General features: G+C 36.5%; 1 protein-coding gene and 1 long non-coding RNA gene across 2 annotated transcripts in view; one reads left to right on the forward strand and one right to left on the reverse strand.

The window, feature by feature from the left end:
- OLFM3 (olfactomedin 3) overlaps window positions 1–21,399 on the forward strand; it is a 213,322-nt gene that overhangs the window by 76,205 nt on the left and 115,718 nt on the right. The gene's annotated exons all lie outside the window — the stretch shown is intronic.
- LOC143649418 (uncharacterized) lies at window positions 763–20,440 on the reverse strand. The gene is made up of 4 exons (XR_013158985.1): window positions 20,346–20,440; window positions 17,580–17,679; window positions 13,339–13,632; window positions 763–884 (listed from the first exon to the last, which is right to left on the reverse strand). It is a non-coding gene; the product is annotated as an uncharacterized LOC143649418 (long non-coding RNA).

The raw sequence follows: 21,399 nt of genomic DNA on the forward strand, positions 1-21,399 counted from the left end.
CCTAGAGCAATTAGAAATGGAATCAGTGATATATGGGCGGCTGGAAGTGAGAAAGATGTAGACTTTGTGGGCCCTATGAAGATTTTATTCTGAGTTGGATGGGTAATCATTAAATGAGTTTTGTCCAGAGAATATTCTACCTGATGCCTGTTTTAAAAGGAATATTCTGGCTATGATGTGGAAAATGGATTTTAGGGTGTACAGAGTGAAAGCAGAGACTGCAGGAGGTTATTGCGGTATTTCTTGTGAAAGGTGATGGCTTTAACCAGGATAATAGTAGTTGGCAGAGTAAGATGGGGTGGGATCTTTGGATATAGTAAAAAGGTTTATCCCATTGCATTTTCTGCCAATGGATTGCAAAGGGTTATAGGAGAGAAGCATCAAGAATGACACAAAGGCTTTGGCCATTGAATGGCTGGAAGAATTGAGTGACCATTTACTGAGATAGGAATGACTACAGGAGAAACAGGTTTCTCGGGGGTGTGGGGGTGTGGGGGATAAGAATATTGGGCAGGAATCAGAGTTCAGTTTTGGATATATTAAGTTTTAGATGCCCGTTAAATATCTGTGGAAATATCAATAAGCAGTTAGATCTATGAGTTTGAAATTCAGAGAATAGGTGGTGACTGGAAATATAAGTTTAAGTATCATCAGCATATTGATAATATTTAAAGGCCTAAAACATAAGTATGCATACAGAAGAGAAGTGCAAGAATGGTACTTTAGTTTCATCCTTTATTTAGAGATCAGGAAAATGGGGGAAAATAGCAGAAGTGAATGAGAAGGAGTGGCCAATGAGGGAGGAGAATGGTATCTTGTAAATTAAAAGGAGAAACTTTTCAAGATGGAGACACTTAAATATACGAATCCAGTCAGAAGAAAAACTGAAATAAAATAGAGGAGAATGTTTATCAGATCTATGGAGAGAATGATAATTTACTTGTAAATAATAGGAGAAAACAAAAACTTAGTTTTGAATTTGCAACAATTTGAAATTTCTTTTCTAGAGAAGACATTTAAAATGTGAAAAATGGTTGCATCAAATAATTCATACATAATAATAGAAAATCTGTTAGCTCAAAGTAAAAGAAAATCACTGAGATCTAGCAAAGGATGAGCAACATAGATGAACCAGAAAAAATGTTAATTCAGCTAAAATATATTGGGAATACTCCTGTGATTTCAAGACATCAGAGGTTTAAAGACATGAAAAATAACTTTATTTTGAGCAGGTCACTATATATATTGATTTAGAGATTTCAGTTGAAGAAATATTTTCTGAATTTCTACCATGTTTCATGCATTTTATTAGGCAATGGGGATAAAGACACACACACACAAATCTATACAAGAATTACTAATTATCAGTAAACACACCAAACATACTACGACTCATTAATTAAAAAATAAGCAATATTTAAATACTATTTTCCCTACAAAATCAATAATTTGAAAAATAATGCCTTTTTCTGAAATTGGTATATAAAAATTAGAAATATGGTTTCCAGAATCAGATTTGCTGGATTCAAATCAACTACTAATCTAATTACTAGCTGTGTAACACTGAGCAAGAACTTAACCATGTTGATTTTCATTTCCTAATCTGAGATAATACTACTACTACTGATGACGTAGCTTTGCTATAAGTACATAAATCCATGTAAAGCCTCAGTTTATACTTAATAAATGCTATTTATTATTAACATTACTATCGTAATATAAAATTACAAGCAATCCAAATCTTCCATTACAGAGGCTAAGCTGAATAAAAAAAATTTGTAAAACAACCCATGTTATAATAAACAACCATTTAAAAAAATTTTAAATAACCATTTGAATAGTTGTTATATGCCAAATACTGTTAAAAAGTCTCTGTCATAGCTCTCCTTAAATGAAAGAAACCTTGGTCTTTCTCCTTTCCATTTTTCCCACATTCCTAGACTAGGACATGATTTATCATAGAAAGAGCAAAGCAAAAAGAAAGAGATATTTCCCTATACAGAAAAATAAGGGAATTTGAGAGTTTCACTTGAATCTTGTTAGCTTGAGGGAGATTTTTGAGAAATTAGGAGGAGTATAAGAAATGATTGGTTTGGAGAGGGAGAGATCCAAGAAAAAATTAGTTATCTGAAATCAAGTAATACTATAGAAAACAAGAAATTCCCCCAGCAGAGGAAATGGCTGACAAAAGTTGCAACAATGATAGTTGTTTTAGTTTCCTTGTTGCTAAAGCAAGTACCATGAACTAGTTTAGCCTAAACAATGCGAATTTATTGGCTCATAGATTTGAGGCTTGGAAAAGTCCAAATCAAGGACTCATCATGTCAATGCTTTCTTCCTAATGATTGTCATTCTGGAACTAGCTGCCAGCAATCCTTGTCTTTGTTTTTCTGTCACATTGCAATTCACATGGCAGCCCCTCCCGGCTTCTCCCCTCTACTCTGTGTTCTGTTGACTTTCAGTTTTTGGCAGCTCCTTCTGTGGCTTTCTCTATATCCGAATTTCATTGCATTTATGAAGGATTACTCAAGTAATAGGATTAAGTTCCTTTCTGATTGAGTTGGGTCACACCTTAACTGAAGTAACCTCCTAAAAGATCTTACCTAAAGTGGGTTCACACTCACCAGAATGGATTAAATTTAAAACATGTTTGTCTGGGGTACAGCTTTGTGTTAGTATTGTTTAGGGTAATTAAAAGAGATGTTTGGGTTATCACAGAATAGAGAGAGGAACACAATGAGGAAGACAAAAATTTCAGGGTTGAACTAAAAGGGAAAATTGGAATTGAACATTAAAATCCTAGAAAATCTGCAGAAATTTCTAAGAAACTTGCTTCTCTTTTGGGAATGGACTAGAGCCATTTTATTAATGATTAAAGCATAGGATCATTCCATATGGTTGGAGGACTAAGGGACATCCAAAAGCATCCAGTACACACTCATGTATGTTCTTATATAGATGTGGAAATATAGAAAAAATGTTCCTAATTTAGAAAGAGGATGGTAGTCTCAGAGGATACATCATCAGAGATGATGACCTTTGAAATACTGTGGAAGAAAAACAGGGATTTGTCTTAGTTTCCCAGCTGTGATCACAAATACCTTGAAATGGGTTGGCTTAAACAATGAGAATTTTTTAGTTCACAGTTTTGAGGTTAGGACAAGTACAAAATTGAAGCTATAGCAAGGTGATGTTTTCTCTCCAAAGCGTATGATGATTTGGGGCTGGCTGTCAGTGTTCCTTTGGTCCTGGACTTTTCTTCACATGACAATGCACATCATGACATCTTCTCCTTTCTCTTCCAGACTCTGTTGACATCCAGCTTCCTGTTTCTTCCCATGGTTTTCTCTCTTTATTTGAATTTCATTCTTCTAATAAAGGACTTCAGTAATCTGGATTAAAGTCTAAATTAATTCATTTGGCCACAATGTAACTAAAAATAGCATCTGCAAGGTCTATTTACAATGGGTTCATACCCACAGGGATGGATTAAGAACATGTTTTTCTGGGGTACATATTTTGATCTACCACAGGATTACTCTAGGTGGAAAATAGTGTGTTTATGTCCTGCAAATGGCATGTATAAAGGTCCAGAAACATAAAGAACATATGCGAGCATAAAGGATTTTGTAAGCTATGCTTTAAGCAATTTATCACTTTACATGATTCTTTTTTTTTGTTATAGAGAAAATTAGAAATAGGTATACTATTAATAAACTCTGTAAATATAAGTTACTTATAGGAAATGTCTTGGAAAACAATGTGCCTAGGTGCAACGGATTTTTTTTTTAATTCTATTTCCATACCAGTTTGAAAGGCTGTACAGACAGTTTCCTTTTCATTTTACTACATGGGTCTCCTCAAGAACTATACAGACTTGAAAGCTGAAGCCATCTGTGTTAGTTAGATTCAGTTGTCAACTTGGCCAGGTGAGCATACCTATATACCTAGTCTTGTTGCTGCGGGCATAAGCCAACGGTATGTGAACCTCATCTGTTGCTAATTACATCTGCAGTCCGCTAGGAGGCGTGTCTGCTGCAATGAGTGACATTTGACTTAATTGCCTGGTGCTTAAATGAGAGAGCGCAATGTTGCACAGCCTAGCAGCTTGGCATTCCTCATCTCAGCACTCACAGCTCAGCCCAGGCCTTTGGAGATGCAGAAAGAAGTCACCCCAGGGAAAGTTGTTGGAACCCAGGGGCCTGGAGAAAAGACCAGCGGAGACCATCCTGTGCCTTTCACATAAGAAAGAACCTCAGTGGGACTTCCGGAGAAGATGGCGGCTTAGTAAGACGCGCGGGTCTTAGTTCCTCCTCCAGAAAAGCAACTAAAGAAACAGAAACAATACGAAACAGCTCCCGGAGTCACGACAGAGACCAAAAAGACAGCGTACCCCATTCTGGAACAGCTGAACGGGCAGGGAGAATCTGCTGCGGTGAGCTACCCGAGGGGCGTGCGTTTTCCCGGACGGGGCGGCTGGCGACTGGGGTCCCCTCCATGCACGTGGCTCCCCGGTCTGACTGGGAACGTTGGATAGCGGGGCCCTCCCGTCACGCTTGGCGTTTCGGGCCAGCTGGGCAATTAGGACCGGCACTCTCCCAAGCCACGGCGGCCAGCGACCCCCGCCTCCACGCGCGGTTTCCCGGGCTGACTGCCGTGCAGACAGACGAGCGCCACAAGTGCCACCTACTGGGCAGGAAAAGAAAAACAGAGCCCAGAGATTTCACAGAAAAAGCTTTCAACCAGCTGGGTCCCACACCCAGGGAAATCTGATCAAATGCCCAGACACCAGCAGAAAATAATGGATGACGCTCGGAAAATTGAAGATATGGCCCAGTCAAAGGAACAAACCAATAGTTCAAATGAGATACAGGAGCTGAGACAACTAATGCTGAATATACGAACAGAAATGGAAAAACTCTTCAAAAACCAAATCAATAAATTGAGGGAGGACATGAAGAAGACATGGGCTGAACAAAAAGAAGAAATAGAAAATCTGAAAAAACAAATCACAGAACTTATGGGAGTGAAGGACAAAGAAGAAAAAATGGAAAAAACAATGGATACCTACAATGGTAGATCTAAAGAGACAGAAGCTACAATTAGTGAACTGGAGGATGGAACATCTGAATTCCAAAAAGAAACAGAAACTATAGGGAAAAGAATGGAAAAACTTGAGCAGGGGATCAGGGAACTGAATGACAATATGAAGCGCACAAATATACGTGTTGTGGGTGTCCCAGAAGGAGAAGAGAAGGGAAAAGGAGGAGAAAAACTAATGGAAGAAATTATCACTGAAAATTTCCCAACTCTTATGAAAGACCTAAATTTGCAGATCCAAGAAGTGCAGCGCACCCCAAAGAGAATAGACCCAAATAGGCGTTCTCCAAGACACTTACTAGTTAGAATGTCAGAGGTCAAAGAGAAAGAGAGGATCTTGAAAGCAGCAAGAGAAAAACAATCTGTCACATACAAGGGAAACCCAATAAGACTATGTGTAGATTTCTCAGCAGAAACCATGGAAGCTAGAAGACAGTGGGATGATATATTTAAATTACTAAAAGAGAAAAACTGCCAACCAAGACTCCTACATCCAGCAAAATTGTCCTTCAAAAATGAAGGAGAAATGAAAACATTTATAGACAAAAAGTCACTGAGAGAATTTGTGACCAAGAGACCAGCTCTGCAAGAAATACTAAAGGGAGCACTAGAGTCAGATACGAAAAGACAGAAGAGAGAGGTATGGAGTAAAGTGTAGAAAGAAGGAAAATCAGATATGATATATATAATACAAAAGCCAAAATGGTAGAGGAAAATATTATCCAAACAGTAATAATACTAAAAGTTAATGGACTGAATTTCCCAATCAAAACACATAGAATGGCAGAATGGATTACGACCCAGCAATACCACTGCTAGGTATCTACTCAAGGGACTTAAGGGCAAAGACACAGACGGACATTTGCACACCAGTGTTTATAGCAGCATTATCTACAATTGCAAAGAGATGGAAACAGCCAAAATGTTCATCAACAGACGAGTGGCTAAACAAACTGTGGCGTATACCTACGATGGAATATTATGCAGCTTTAAGACAGACTAAACTTATGAAGCATGTAATAACATGGATGGACCTAGAGAACATTATGCTGAGTGAGTCTAGCCCAAAACTAAAGGACAAATACTGTAAGGTCCCACTGATGTGAACCGACATTCGAGAATCAGCTTGGAATATATCATTGGTAACAGAGACCAGCAGGAGTTAGAAACAGGGTAAGATAATGGGTAATTGGAGCTGAAGGGATACAGACTGTGCAACAGGACTAGATACAAAAACTCAAAAATGGACAGCACAATAATACCTAAGTGTAATGTAACTATGTTGGAACACTGAATGAAGCTGCACCTGAAATATGGTTTTTTGTTTGTTTGTGTGTTTGTATCTTTTGTTTTTGTTTTTTTTTCTTTTTCCTTTATATATATATATATATTATTATTTTAATTCTCTTCTCTATATTAACATTCTATATCTTTTTCTGCTGTTTTGCTAGTTCTTTTCCTAAATCGATGCAAATGTACTAAGAAATGATGATCATACATCTATGTGATGATACTAAGAATTGCTGAGCGCATTTGTAGAATGGAATGATTTCTAAATGTTGTGTTAATTTCTTTTCTTTTTTTGATTAATAAAAAAATTTAAAAAAAAAGGATATGTGACAAGAAAATTTAGTAAGTCAAAAATCTCAAAACATGAAGAGTCATCAAGAGAATATAATAAAAAAAAAAGAAAGATATAACAAAAAAAAAAAAAAGAAAAAGAAAAAGAAAGAACCTCAGTGGAAAGTTAGCTGCCTTTCCTCTGAAGAACCAACAAAGTAAATCCCCTTTTATTAAAAGCCAATGCATCTCTGGTGTGTTGCATTCCGGCTGCTAGCAAACTAGAACACCATCAGTCTTGGGCTTTTGTTACAAACTTGTTTTCATTGGTCTTGGGCTACATTAATTAGAAATCAGTAGTCTACAGCTCACCAATATAATACACCTGTAAAATAAATACATATTTTAGGTGAAAATTCTTCAAGATTGCAACTGTGTATCATGTCCATGTATTATGCTTAATATAAAGCATTTTTAGAAAGTCCAAATGTTTGAAAACCACTGAAACTATAGATAATATAAGATTTCCACTAAAGAAAATTTTTTAAATCAGTTTCTTTGTTTTTTTTGAAAGTTTCACAGTAGGAAAATGTCGTTCTCTGCACCTTTCATATTCATAAATGAAATAATCCCAAACCATGCAGGTTTTGCCATGAGATCCCCAAATACTTTAATAAATTCCCATTATTGTGAAGGGACATTACTGGGTGCCATTAGTTGACCATGTAAGAACAAAAAGATGAGCTTGTCTCTTATTTTCTGACAAAGATAAATTGCCTTAAGTATTTTGCGTCTGTTTATTTGGCTGCCCGTGTAACTACAGAAGGATTCTCACGCCTGCTTTCCTGAGACAGGCTGAACTCAGGTAATCCCAGTGGACTGGGGATGAAGGAAAGGAGAAAGCACACACAGGTAAATTTCTCCCTGTTGAGAAGTTTGATTTATATGAGAAGAACTAAGCAATGGAGAAAATAAAAATAACTTATTTGGTTTTAATGACCCTTTACAAGAGCACAGTGTCTTTCCTGGTATCAAACTGCGAGTCTGGTAGAGGTAGCGAAGTGCTTAACATTGAAATAAAGAGAGGATTGATTTCATTTTCACTGAGATGGTTTAGAGACAAAAGCAATACCCAGGTAAACTCCTTGAAAAATCTGAAACTAGAAACCTCAAATATTTCCATATGCTGTTTAAATGTGCTTTGTATGGAAGTTAATTAAGTATACCAAGTTTCTGCATCAATTATAAGAAGTCATTGAGAAATAAAATATCAATTTATCTGAAATCCTCTGACATATTACAGTATGCATATTCCCCTTGGTAAAATGATATCTTTAATTCCTATTATTTTGATAAGACTTTTTCAATACTAACACAAGATTGACTGCCTCATGTAAAAATGCAGAAGCCATAACTCCTAGCTTAGCCACTTACTTACTGTATGCCCTTGAGGCAAACTTTCAAACATTCTGAATTTACATTCTCTCATCTGTAAAGTGAGGATTGTGATGTCAGCATCCTCTCTGAAAATGTAATTGACCACGCTCATCTTTACAGCCTTTTGCAAACTGCATGTCCTTTTTTATCACAGCATCTATCATACTTACTGCCCTCTCTCCCACTACAGGCTATACAGCTGTATGACCAGCCAAACTGCAGACACTTAGTACATACTTGTGAATGAATGAATGAATGAATGAGAAAATCATGGGGACATATGAAGTGCATTTTACTAGCATGATTTTACAGGTAAAGAAGCTGAAGCTACAAAAGTTTATTTGCCTAGGACCCAAAGCTAGAAGGTAGAGAAACTGAGACCTTGGTTTATGTAATATATTTCTTCTCACTCAACCATGCAGACTTCAGTGCGATTTATCCTCACAGAGCCTTTTGTGCTTTGCCTGCGGCCACTATTATATTCCTCCTTGCACTGTGAGATACACTTGCCTTGTCCCTTAACTGAATTGTAGATTTCTTGAGGACAGGAACATGGCTTACTCATGTTTGTATTTGAATCCATAATGCCTAGTTCAATAAACATTTGAGGAACTGAGAAATTTAATTTTCTTAAGAGATTCCAGCAGTCTCTCTGGATTGGTCTAACTGTAACGCTGTGATAATGGAAAAGAGTAAATGGTTTTCAACAAGAAGATTATTGTGCCTCCTTTATAGCAAATTCAGGGTCCCTGTTATTCTCTTACATTCATCATAGAGTTTAATGTGGTTTCTGCAAATATACCACTTTTTTCTCCAGAGGCTTTATTCTATTTTGCCTCATAATTTTTATAGAATTATTAGAAACTGTGAAATAATCACTCGTAAGTTCTCCCTCTGTTGGTCTTTATTTTATGTACTTCATAATCTGTAAACAATCCTTAAAAGATAGCTTCAACGTTTTGAACTAACCAGGCAAGAAAACATTATTGGGATTATTTATTGGGCAAAATATTCAGAAACTGTTTTATTCTTTTTCTGACAATTTTTTCGTAATTTCAGATTGATTTTGAGTGGCAGGAAGTTTAAACTGGGCATATTTATAATTTGAGTTTATAAAGCCTTAAATTTTTTCCTAAGTTATTTTTAATACATGTGAATTGCCTGAATAGGGGTTCCATAAGCTTTCTTTACACTGTCTGACTTGCTGACTATGTGGCAAACGGCCAAACTCCCGGAGCCTGAGGGGTAGAGATAAATAAGGAGGTTGCTAGAGTCCAGAGACCTGACAAAAAGGTCAACTCCACCAAAAACTGAGCCCAGTTGCTCTTCTGCATCAGATGAACAACGCTGTGACTCAACTAACGCTTTTGGCATCAAATAATCAGGACCCAAATATGCCAAGTGGGACCTAAAAGGCGTGGTTCCTTAGAGGCCCTTGGGTTTGGCCTACACTTTGGCCTTGGCACTATTGTAGTGATTTTACTCATCCAAACGTAGGAACAAAAAGAAAAGACGATTACACTGGGTGTGCTGATGACATTTTGCAGTGCCAGAATGATTGAATATCTGCTTAGTTAAGAAGTTTTACCTGCACAGTCGCTGCTGCTAGGAATCCATCACTAATGAGTTCAGGCCTATATATCATAGCTAGAAAGCATCTGACAGTTGAGTACAGTCCAACTCCTGGCACTTCAGGATTGTACTCTAAATTCTATGAGAATTCCTCAATGTACGCATGCTCTTTACAGAGAAGGGACAGCTGGCAAGTGAAACTGTGAGGACAATGAGGTATAGTAAAAATGCAAAACAAAACAACAACAAGAAGCAAGCATGCTTAGATCTGGAGCTACCAGAATGTGAGTCTCAGATCAGTCACTTATATATTGGCCTTTTGTGAATAAATTTAATATCACTGAGCTTGTTTCATCATCTTAAGATGGACACAATAATGCCTAGCTTACAGAGTTTTTAGAAGAATTAAATTACAAAGTATATATATATATATACAAATATATACAAAGATTATATATATATAGTGCCAGGCACATCATAAGCCTTCAGGATATAGTAGCACTTCCTGCTTCTGTAGTTGTTACAGACATGTCTTAACATAGCAGCGCCGCTTATCACCCTCTTACAATGACTGTGCCAGAAGAAAACACCTGGAAGGAATGACTGTGATATTCTAAGATCTTACTCAAGTTCTCTGTGTTAGGAAGTGGGAAAATGCTTATTAATTTAAGTAAAAGGAAATCTATATCCTGTGCAAAATTATGCCAGATAGATTTGTCAGCACAGCATTCCTGCAGAGAAGGAAGACACTAGTAGATAAGGAGGAGTCAGGAGTTATTCCTTTCATTCTGCAGATCTTGCCAAATTCAATGTGTGTTGAGTCATGCACAATAAAACCTCTATAATCCTGCAAAAAGAGCCTTTCTAGCAAATATAATGAGCGCACTTTTTGTTTGTTTTTCCCTGCTGAATTCTCCCTTGCTGTATTTCCAAAAGCTTGCACCTGTATTTCGAATATGTTTATTTCCCATGGCAATGGCCAAAGATGCATTATTCTAGTCTAACAATGCAAATGCTCCCATATGAACAAAGATTTCATGCAGTCTCTAAATAAAGCCTCTAACTTGGTTGGGGCAGCTTCTTAAAACTCTCATTCATTCATTTAAAAAATATTTTATCAAGTGCCTTCTGTGAGGCAGGTTGTTAAGAAGTTGACCTAGTGTTAGTTTTTTAATGGCACTTTTTTTCAAATGTCATTTATATACTCATATGACATTTAAAATCTATGACATAGCAAAAAAACTTCTTCTATCTTCCTGTTCTCTACAAACAACCACCATCAACCGTCTGGTTAGAGTTTTATCATTTTTTCTAATCTCTAAATATGTTATTAATTTTGCAAAAATGGCATTATATTATATAATTTTTAAGATTTAGCACAGTGAGTAAATCATACTAGTTATGCAAGGTACTTCTTTTTAATAAAATTTGTAGGCTCTGCGTTAACATGAATTAAAAGCATGAATGAAAACAAAGGGAGTTGGGAACAGACCTTGGGCTTTAGAAAAAACATATTTATAAGATTTCTGAAAGAAAATTTTCCACTCAATTACTGGCTTTAATCTGATTATCTTTTTACTAGAAGTTCATTATTCCACAAATTTTAAAAGATGGCCTGACTATGAGACAAGGCTTCTTAAAGGAAAATTTCCTGTGGCACAGTAAGTCTTTTGTCCACATTGCCAAGAAATGCTTGAAATAATTAATTTTCAAGGGAGGATAAAGAAAGCCATTCTAGATTAATAGAAAGCTGGCTCCTTTTGTTTCATTAAAGAAAAAAAAAAAAACTCCCAAAGACAAATCAGAATCATTTTAGGAAAAAAATGCCATTTTAGTTAAACCGTTTCAGTCAGTTTGCACTTCTTTTCTCCCAATTCTCCACCAGGCATTTACAAGCATAGAATTATAGAAGACTGTCATTTGCAGTCTCTTCTATCTGTTCTTATAAAAAATGAAAATGGTATGTGTAAAAACGAAAGCCTTCTTCCTTAGAAATCAGGCTAAATAACTTTCAGGATAAGTGTGGTTCTCAAATGCTTTTCAACTTCAGGGAATGGTGTAGCATTTACTTTTCAATAGGCAAAAGTGATTGCATTATGTTTGCAATTTTGTTGTCACTGCTGTTGTTAGTTTTTAAGAGGGCAATGCTAGTATTAAGAGACTTTCTTTTAAAAAATGCATTAAAATGATAAAAGCATCTTTTAATCCATGTTAAAAAAACTTTAACAGTTTCTATTTTTGTGTTCTGCCATATTGAAGAGACAATTGTCTACCATATGTGACATCTAAACAGCTAAATTTATACTCCATCTTTATAGAATTATAGCCTTATAAAGACATGAGAAACAACCACAACTAACCCTCTTCTTTGAACAAGTGAAGAAAGCCAGGAAGGAACACCTACTAATTGCTTTATATATTTCACCTCATTTAAATCTGATAACCAACTTGAAGTCAAAGTCATTAGTGTCAGTCTTTGATTACTTGTCTAAAGTCACAGGTTGGTTAATTAATTGCAGGACTGAGACTTTTCCTGGAGACTTCTATATTCACATAGGACTCTTCCTGCTATGTCAGGTTGCCTTGTACCATTGGTCTATTAAAGGCTTATATGAATATAGTCACAGCCTAAAAGAAAGGACCTGGGATACTGAATAATACTGTCAAAGACAAAACATAATAAACATGAGTTTGCCTGTGATATTGATATTGACTACTTTATTAGATAAAGATTAGATATCATTCCTGCTTTAATACCATTTATGGTGCCATGTCCTAAAAATAATTAGCCTATTCAACAAATATTTACTTGCATTCACAATGGACTAAGCCACGTTCTAGGTACCCAGAGTATTAACAGTGAATAAGTTTTACCAGTGCCCCCTAAGAGCTTATAGTCTAGTATAGAGCACAGCCCTGTACCTGCAATTATAAAACACTTTAATAAGCACTATAACTAAATACATCGTTCTATGGTACCTGTGGTAGTTTGAAGATACAGACCCTAGAGGACCATGTTCTTAAATCTATTCCATTCTTATGGGTGTAAACCCATTGTAAGAACCTTTTGATGAGGCTGTTCAATTAAGAAGTGACCCACCTCATTCAGGATGGGTCTTTATCCTCTTATTGGAGTACTTTAAAAATGGAATAAATAGAGAGAGTAAGAAAGAGAGAGAGAGAGAGAGCACCACAGGGGCAAGAAGTTGAAACCAATGAAATCTGGGAAAGAAGGAAGAGAACAGCAGATGGCTGTCGCCATGATCCTTGACATGTGGCAGGGGAGTCAAGGATCACTGTCAGCCAGTCTCGGGGCAGAAAGCATTTCCCTGATGATGTCTTAACTTGGATTTTTTTCCCAGACTCTAACTGTAAGCAAATGTATTCCCATTGCTTAAGCTGAACCATTTTGTGGTATTGCTTTAAGCAGCCTAAGAAACTAAAACAGCACCTAATTCAAATGGAGAAGATAAAGCTCCCAAAGAAAGGGATATTTAGTCTTGAACACTTCTGCTTAATATAGATCAATGCTTATCCATTTCCTACAAGATATATGGAAATATTTAAGCAAAAATATCAACAAAAAAAATTCCAAATATTTAGGCCTTTCATTATCTAACTGCATCTCGCCTGCCCAACATTATATCTATGTGCCACCATTCTACTCACCTTTCCAAGCAGTCTGTGTTCTACATGAACTTCATGTCTTTACCATAGCCTGGTTTACTCTGGCTCATCAGGACATGTGTACTCATCCAGCGAGGTTTAAATTGAATGGTTCATATTACCTTTCACATCTCTTGTTTTCCATCCTAAGATGTTTATTCATTCCCGTGTGATCCCAAGCACTCTTTATACATCCATACTGCAGTATTTCTAACATCATGGTGCAAATATTGACTTTCAACTTCCTGAAAATCTTATTCATTTTTGAATGTCCAACCCCTTGTGACTTTACTTGACCTATACCAAAACAAAAGAAATATTAACTGAATTTGTAATAATTGACCTCTATTTTTGTAGAGCTTATGATGTGATAGGAGATACTACATTTAAAGAGCTGTGGTATGGAAATAAATAAATAAATACAGTAGCTTAAAATAAAGCACCATGATAATTCAGCTTAGGGACCCAAGAAAGTCTCCCAGGGGGGAGTCGTCTTTTGAGTATGATGCGGAGGGATGCAAATGAAGTTACTTCACTTGACTTACTGTGAATGACTGGTACACAGAATTGTCAGTAAGACAAATGAGAGGGAGTGATAAAAGCAAATATACTTATAGAGATATATAATATGGTATCAGACAAATGGTATCTGAACCAAATACAGTTAGTTTTCCAGAACCCTAATATCAGCAATGGAGTTTGAACAGACATAATATAGTATAACAAAGTAAAACATGTTGCCGATTTTTTTTTTTCATTTCTTTGTCAGTACTGACTGGATGGATGTTGATACAAAACTAATCGACTTGATTTCTTATTTGTAGGGAAAAAACCTAAAAGAGTTATGAATTCCTTTCTGTTTTGGATAGTAGATTCTTTGCTTCCCTGCATGTCTAATGAGCAGACTACTAAAGTATGTGATATCTATTATTATGCAAATATTTCACTGTAAACATTTCGATAATCAATGCAAAATAGACAGATTCATGCCCTTTTACACTACATTTAGCATATCTGATCTTTTTTTTCTAAGTTAAATATACACAATAAAAAATTTCATCAAAGTTTTGATGAATGGAAAGTTTATCATTTAGCCCTGATAGTGTTTCTAAGCCAATGTTAAGTATTTTTAGTTCTGAACAATGGTTTATCGCATTTGGAACAGTATGTAGGTATGCCTTACAGACAGTGTAAACATTAATGAAATTGAGTAGAAATGTCAATTATCAATAAATTAAGGTCAAACTGTTTTTCAAAATATTTGATCTCATAGTTTTGTCTAAGTGGATAAAAAGAAAGGACAAATGTTTAGACTTTTAAAAATGTGTATGGAAATGTTAAGACAAAATCTTTTAGAGTCTTACCTTCAAATAACAGAATCTCAACCCACATTGAAGGGAAAACATTATAATCGCAGCTGCCTTAGAGTTGGACTTATGTACATAAAGTGAATAAGAAAATCAATTAAACTATCAAGAGAATTACAAGGAGAGACGATCCAGATAATTTAGTAATGAAGTTTTAGAACCTTGGATCTTTTTCATAATTGATGCAGTTTTTCTTTTTACTTTTTGTGCATACATTAAAAAATATATGCATTTCATTTGTTTGATTTAAATAGGACTTTTCCCCCAAGCTTTGCTAATTACATGAAACTTTAAACAGATGTTACCCATGCTTTAATTACATGATTTGCAAGATGGGGATAAGGATATATTTCAGGCATCCCTATACCCAGGTTGTTCACAAATTCAGAAATGCTGAAGTATTTGAAATTCCTCTGCAGAATTTGGTGCAGAAATACAAGTTAAAAATAAGTAATTGGATTGAGATTATAAATACACAGATATGAAAGGACATGACCACAAGGGGATCTTAAAATATTTATAAATTCTACCAAACTCCTTATATTATATTCAGGAGCAAATATTCAAAAGCAAAGGAATGATCACACAGGAAGGAATATATCCTTGTGTAAATTTTAAAATTAACATTCATGGGGGCGATCAGATTAAAGTCAGTCATTCTACAGAAATACGCCTAAGAAGTAAAGGGCACTGTTTGCTGCATAAGATTAGCGGGAACCCAGAAGCTGTCTGGAGAGACTTCCCTCAGGTTCATGGCTAAGATACAAAACCCTATAGTAAGATTGTTGGGATAGTATTCAGGTCCTGTAACTTTACTGGTTTGGGCTAGATATTTTCTGAGCTGCAGTCCCATTATCTGTAAATCAAGAAAAAAATATCACAACTGTTATATAGGTTTGCTATGAAGACAAAATGATTTTTGAATGTCAGCTGCTTAGAAAAGTTTCTCCCTTGTTAGAAGCTCTAATTATGTTAGCTATCATCTTTCTTTCATTTCAGAATTTCTATTCACAGTCCCATAGGTCGTGATTTAAAATGAGTTACCGTCTCTCAGGCACATCTGACATCTCTGAGGGAAAAATGTCCTAGGGAAAAACACATTTTTAAAGTGGACAAGTTTTTCACTACAAGATTTTTTTTTTTTTTTGTATGTGGGTCACATTTCATTCTTTTTCCATGTGAGTACCCACTTACCACAGCACTATCGGATGAATTTTTGCTTGTTTGGTTTTACTTTGTTAGTTTACTCGTTTGTTTGTTTGGGAAGTGCGTGGGTCAGGAATCGAACCCGGGTCTCCCACATGGCAGGTGAAAATTCTATGCTTGCACCTCCCTCCCACTACAGGAATTTTAATAACCCTTATTCCATAGAGGACCAATACAGGAGACCTCTGGCAGGTATTTACTGGGATAATTGCTCCTAAATGAATCTCGGACTACCCAGAGAAAGGATTAAGAAAGAGAAGGTAAAGTTAAGCAAAGGAGGATCTGTATGAAAGAAAAGCTTGACCTGTGAATCTGGGCCTTTCACAACTGCACTTAACTAAAATCAGGGAATCACCGCTCTCAAGGCTAACCCTACCCCGTTCCCTGCTAACCCTTACCACAATAATAGGTCACCTGGGGACTGTATATACTTGTTCAGAGCATGGGTTGTGTAGTCAGATGAGCCTCAGTTTGAGTACTAACTCTGCTACATAAACGCTAACATTTTTAAGCAAGTACTGAGAAGCAAGCACTTCACATGCATTAACTCATTTAATTCTGATAACAGTGAAGCAGGTATGAGGGCTATACTTACAGATGAAGAAATGAGGTGGAGAAGCATTAAATAATTTCCTGAGGCACCCATTTGGTAGGAAGTGGAAGCAGGGTTTGTACCCAGGCAACCTGACTAGGGAGCCTGCACATTTCCTAGCAGTGCAATTTTAGGCAGGTTACTTAAACTCTGAATCTGTTTCCTTGTTAGTCTATACAGGGTTGTTTTAGAAGTAAATGAGATAACTAACATCCTTAGAGCACTTAGCATGTTCAACAAGTTGTGTTCTCATTATTCCTTATGAATGACTTACTCCACTGTGTTTGGGTGGTAGAACTCTAAGGCTTGCTGACCCTTTGGTCCCAAATAGAAACGAGGTCCAGGTGCTGTCTCCTCAAGATTCCCCCAGTGTCTTGGGTGCTTCTAGCCTCTTTTTCAACAAGGGGCCAAGTGTGAGTCTCTTCTAAGGACACTAGTTTTTAATTAGACTTCTCTACTGCTGTGGCTCTCTTTCCAGCCCAGTGAAACTGTATACTAGGAGGAAATGAAGATACTTCCAGCAGCCTCTATTCAACCAAATATGTTCCTCTGAACCTTAGATTTATTATCTTTACTGTCTTTCTGTTGTAAAGACCCTACTCTGAAATCAAGGGAGCCACAGGACTAACCTAGGAGAGGCTGGTAGAATAAATGAGCATTAGTATAAATAAAAACTTAATTGCACTGAAAGCAGATTATCAGATTATCATTATCAATTATTTATCTATTATTTCAATTATCATGACTAATTTAAGAGGTTGAAAGATATTATTTTATTATCAATTATTCTTGTATACTTTCCATGCACCTCTAAAGTACTACGTGTCATGCTGAGAATAAGAAAAGTAGTAAAGACATTTCAGTTTGGTTATGTGAAGAATTTTCAGTCTAGGGCAGGAGAAGGTGAATAGTACAAATTACTTGGTTTATACAGTATCTTATACATAACGTTAGATGAAATGGAAACATGAAGAAAACAAACTTGTGAGGAAAAGAACACAGAACGGTTTTTTTGATGTTTAAGAAAATAAGTGCACAAATAAACAAATAAATTAAAAAAAAAAAAAAAAAGACCCCACCTCCTTGCTGTAGGCACCAGCCAGGCTGACAATGAGGAAGGGGCGGTGAGGTTCTCCATTGTTACTAAGGCACCTCCCACAGGTTGTCTGATGCAAGAACCTGACGGGAGAAGAAAAGCATTTAACCCCGTACTTCATCACCAGGCAAGTAAACCCTGACTGAAAAATACAAGCAAGTCACCAGCTCACAGCTAAGGTCCAGCCTGTGAATTTCTCTGCAATCAGATTCTAAACAGGCAATAAAAATAAAATAAATAAAACCTTTGCAATTTTGTTTCCACTGGATTTTCTAAGTGGAACTGAGGGCAGTGAGTAGAGTTTACTTCGAGTTAAGTTTTGAAATTGCAAACATCACTCTGGCTGAAGAAATATTGCCCTACATTTTCATTTTATTTTATGTACACCAAAACACTTTACATGCTTAGCCTACACTGAAGGGACCTTGTTAAGTACACCTTCAATGAGGTATCATTGAGCAAAATGTTATCAATAAATTAGAAGGTGGTAGAGCAATTCGTACTGTGTTCTGACAGAAGATTATTGTGACCAAGAGTTCTATAACTTGTCAAGTTGTCGTTTATATGCAAACCCAAATAAAGACTACTAATTACAGAAACACTTGAAAGTGTGGTACCCATATACTTTTTTTGTAAAAACGAATGCTTGAAAATGAAATGAAATTTTTAAAAAGTCTAAATTGCAGTTTTATTTAAAAGGATTAGTGGTGCACAAGAATGCCATCTAACCTAAGAATTAAGTCAAAATAATTGAAACAAATTTATAAAATGGAATGCTATACCATAAGGAAATTTTGTATTGCTGCATAACGTAAAATAATTTAATAAAAGCAATGCTGTGTGAAATAGCTCGTATTTTACTTGCAAAATTATGGAGATGAGAGGAGAAGCTGTAGAAGTAAATAAAAGTATTTAATTTCCTAACCTTTGCTTAGGGGCAGTCATCACTCTTTATTTTGGCTATTTTTGCTGCTGGTGTTACTTATTGAGGTATAAATTGCATTACATTTGCCTGTGCACGTGTGCGGGTGTGCGTGTATCTTTAACCACGTTCGCTATCTCAAGATAGAGAATGGAACATTCGTTGCATTCCAGAAGTTTTTCTTGTATCTCATTTCAGTCAATATTTGCCTCAAAGTTAACCAGTTTTCTCATTTCTAAACCTTAGATGAGAACAAAAGACTTGGCAAAGTTAAAACAATGCACCAAGATACCAAAAATGCAAATGTAAAAAAGGGGTGGGAACTTTTTAAAGTGCCGTGTTATTAATAATAGAAAATATAATTTAGGTGAAAACTATTAAACTGGAAAATAGAAAGCCCTTTATTAGTGATAAATATAGCTTTCTATGTGGCAGTCAAGGACAATCGTACCTTAAGAGCAATGAGGGTTTTAACTAACTTCTTGTCCTCGTCAGGAAATACAATGAGCATTATCGTTAAAACCCCAAGAGAAGTGTCCTTTTGCTGCCATTTCAGTACCTTTGTTCACTCTTGTTTACCCTGCTGGGGACAGGCTCTCCCCCACCGCTACTCACCCCTTAGTTCTAATAAATGACGCTTCTTCAGAGATCCCTTCTGATTCCCTGATACATAGTAGAACCCTTATTATACTGTTTGCCCACATCGTTGGGCACTTGGCACACTTCGTGATTACATTTTTCATTTTCTTGATTCTAGCTGACATTAATATGTAATAATACTCTTTTGTGGGAATAGAAAAATCTATTAAAACATTGAATAACAATACGAGTTTTTTAAAAACTTTAAAATATGAAACTATTATAATTTATGTTTAAAGAACTATAATATTAGTTATGTGATAATTCATGTAAAGCCCTCCTTCTCCACTGGACTATAAGCTTCTTGGAAGCACAGAACCCTGGTTGTGCTGGCTGCTGTGTTCCCAGTTTAAGTACTCACTTAACATGTCATAAGAATGAATATATGGAGCAAATGAATGACAGCATGAAAAAAGGTCTGCTGTTTTCACCACTATTATTCAACATTGCTTTAAAAATTCTAGTAAACATAGTTTGACAAGAAAAAGGTATAAAATATTCTGTTGCTGCTTTGGACATAGATGAGGTCATAGGACAAGAACCTTCAAGAAGCCTCTAAGATATTATAACAGAGACATGTTCTCTAATTGTCAGTCTACTAGTCTACTAGTCTACTAGTTGTTCAGACAACTTTCCACACCTTGTAACTGAGCTTAGCTTTTTTAGGTTGGATGAGTAGGCAATGGGGGTGACATTTAGCAAGCTCTAGGACATGGGATAAAATAAATGTTTTGAGCCAAGCATACTGTATAATAAGTAAATAAATACTTGCAATACTTTAGTTGTGAACCTGTGCATGCAAAGTGTGTGCAGTCTGTGCACGTACAGAAAGCATTTAGAACATGGATAGGGAACTCAGAACCCTTAGCTCGGTGCCTTTTTTTCTTCAAACCCTTTGTAATATTTTCACTGGACCAGACTCTTGCCAGGATTCTATTTATTTGGGGGGAATAGAAACCTAAGATGCTGCAGTCCATTACTGGGTGCTTCAAGTCTGGGTTCTCTCTGTTGTGAGTATCAAAAAGCTGAAATCAAGGTACCGGCAGCGTGTATTCTCATCTGGAGCTCAAGACTGAAAGGTTTAGGAGGCGAAAGGGTGAGAAAGAAGGAACATAGACAAGGAAATTTAAAGTGGGGGGGGGGGGGCGGGGAGGGGCGGTTATTTCTGCGCTCCCGGGCTGAGCTCACCGAAACCAAGATGAAGGGAGGTAAGTCAGCCCCTGGGTGATGGCATGGGCAGTTTTTAAGGTGATGTCCGGAAGGGGCGGTTATCCGGAAGTCAGGTGTCCGGAAGGGGTGGTTCTCCTGAAGTCAGGCTTCCGGAAGGGGCGGTTCCAGAAGCCATGTTGGGAGGGGCGACACAGCCTCCGCAGCTCCAGTTACAGTGCCCTTCTCTGTTCCCCAGACCTAACAAGGATCTCTTCTAAGAGCATTCCTCTTCGTGGCAGAATTCAGTCCCTTGAGATTGTAGAACTGAAGTCCCTGTTTTATGGCTGGCTGTCATCCAGTAACTAGTCTCAGCAACTAGAGGCCTCTCCAAGGTCCTTGTCCTACGACCCCATCTGTATTCAAAGCACCAACAACATATAAAAGCAATCTTATGCTTTGAATCTCTCTTTTCCTTCTCCTACCTGCCAAAGGAAACTCTGCTTTTGAAGAATGATTTAGGTTAGACATATTACATGTGATTCATTTTAAGAGCAGTTTGTTAGGGACTTTAATTGCATGTTCAAAGTCCCTTCTGTCACATAACACAGTCAGGAGAGTCACATCAGGGTGAGAAGGTCATGGGGCCATCTTAGAAGTCTGCCTGCTATATGAGTAAGGTAATTTACAGCCTTATCATCTCAGGACCCTTTCTTCCCTTCTCTGGTTTATTCTTCTTTTAACCCATTTATCAACATAAGACTCATTGTATATTTTATTCATATGTTTGTCTGTTTCCCCTAGCAGTATATGTTTCCCAAGGAAAGCAATTTTAATTGCTTTACACCTGCTTTGTAAGTGTAAATAGTTATTTTTTGAAAGAATGAGTATACGTAATAAATATTTATGATATTTATGCATTTTTCCTCCCACTCCACTACCTTTCTTTTATACATTCCAATACCTTAGGGGGTAAAAGTGTAGAAGAGCTATTGTGTGTGTGTGTGTGTGTGTGTGTGTGTGTGTATATATATATATATATGTATATATAAATAAAAGCTTTTCTACCCTTTTGTGTATATATATATATATATAA

Source organism: Tamandua tetradactyla, chromosome 11 (genome assembly GCF_023851605.1).
Source record: "Tamandua tetradactyla isolate mTamTet1 chromosome 11, mTamTet1.pri, whole genome shotgun sequence".
NCBI lineage: Eukaryota > Metazoa > Chordata > Mammalia > Pilosa > Myrmecophagidae > Tamandua > Tamandua tetradactyla.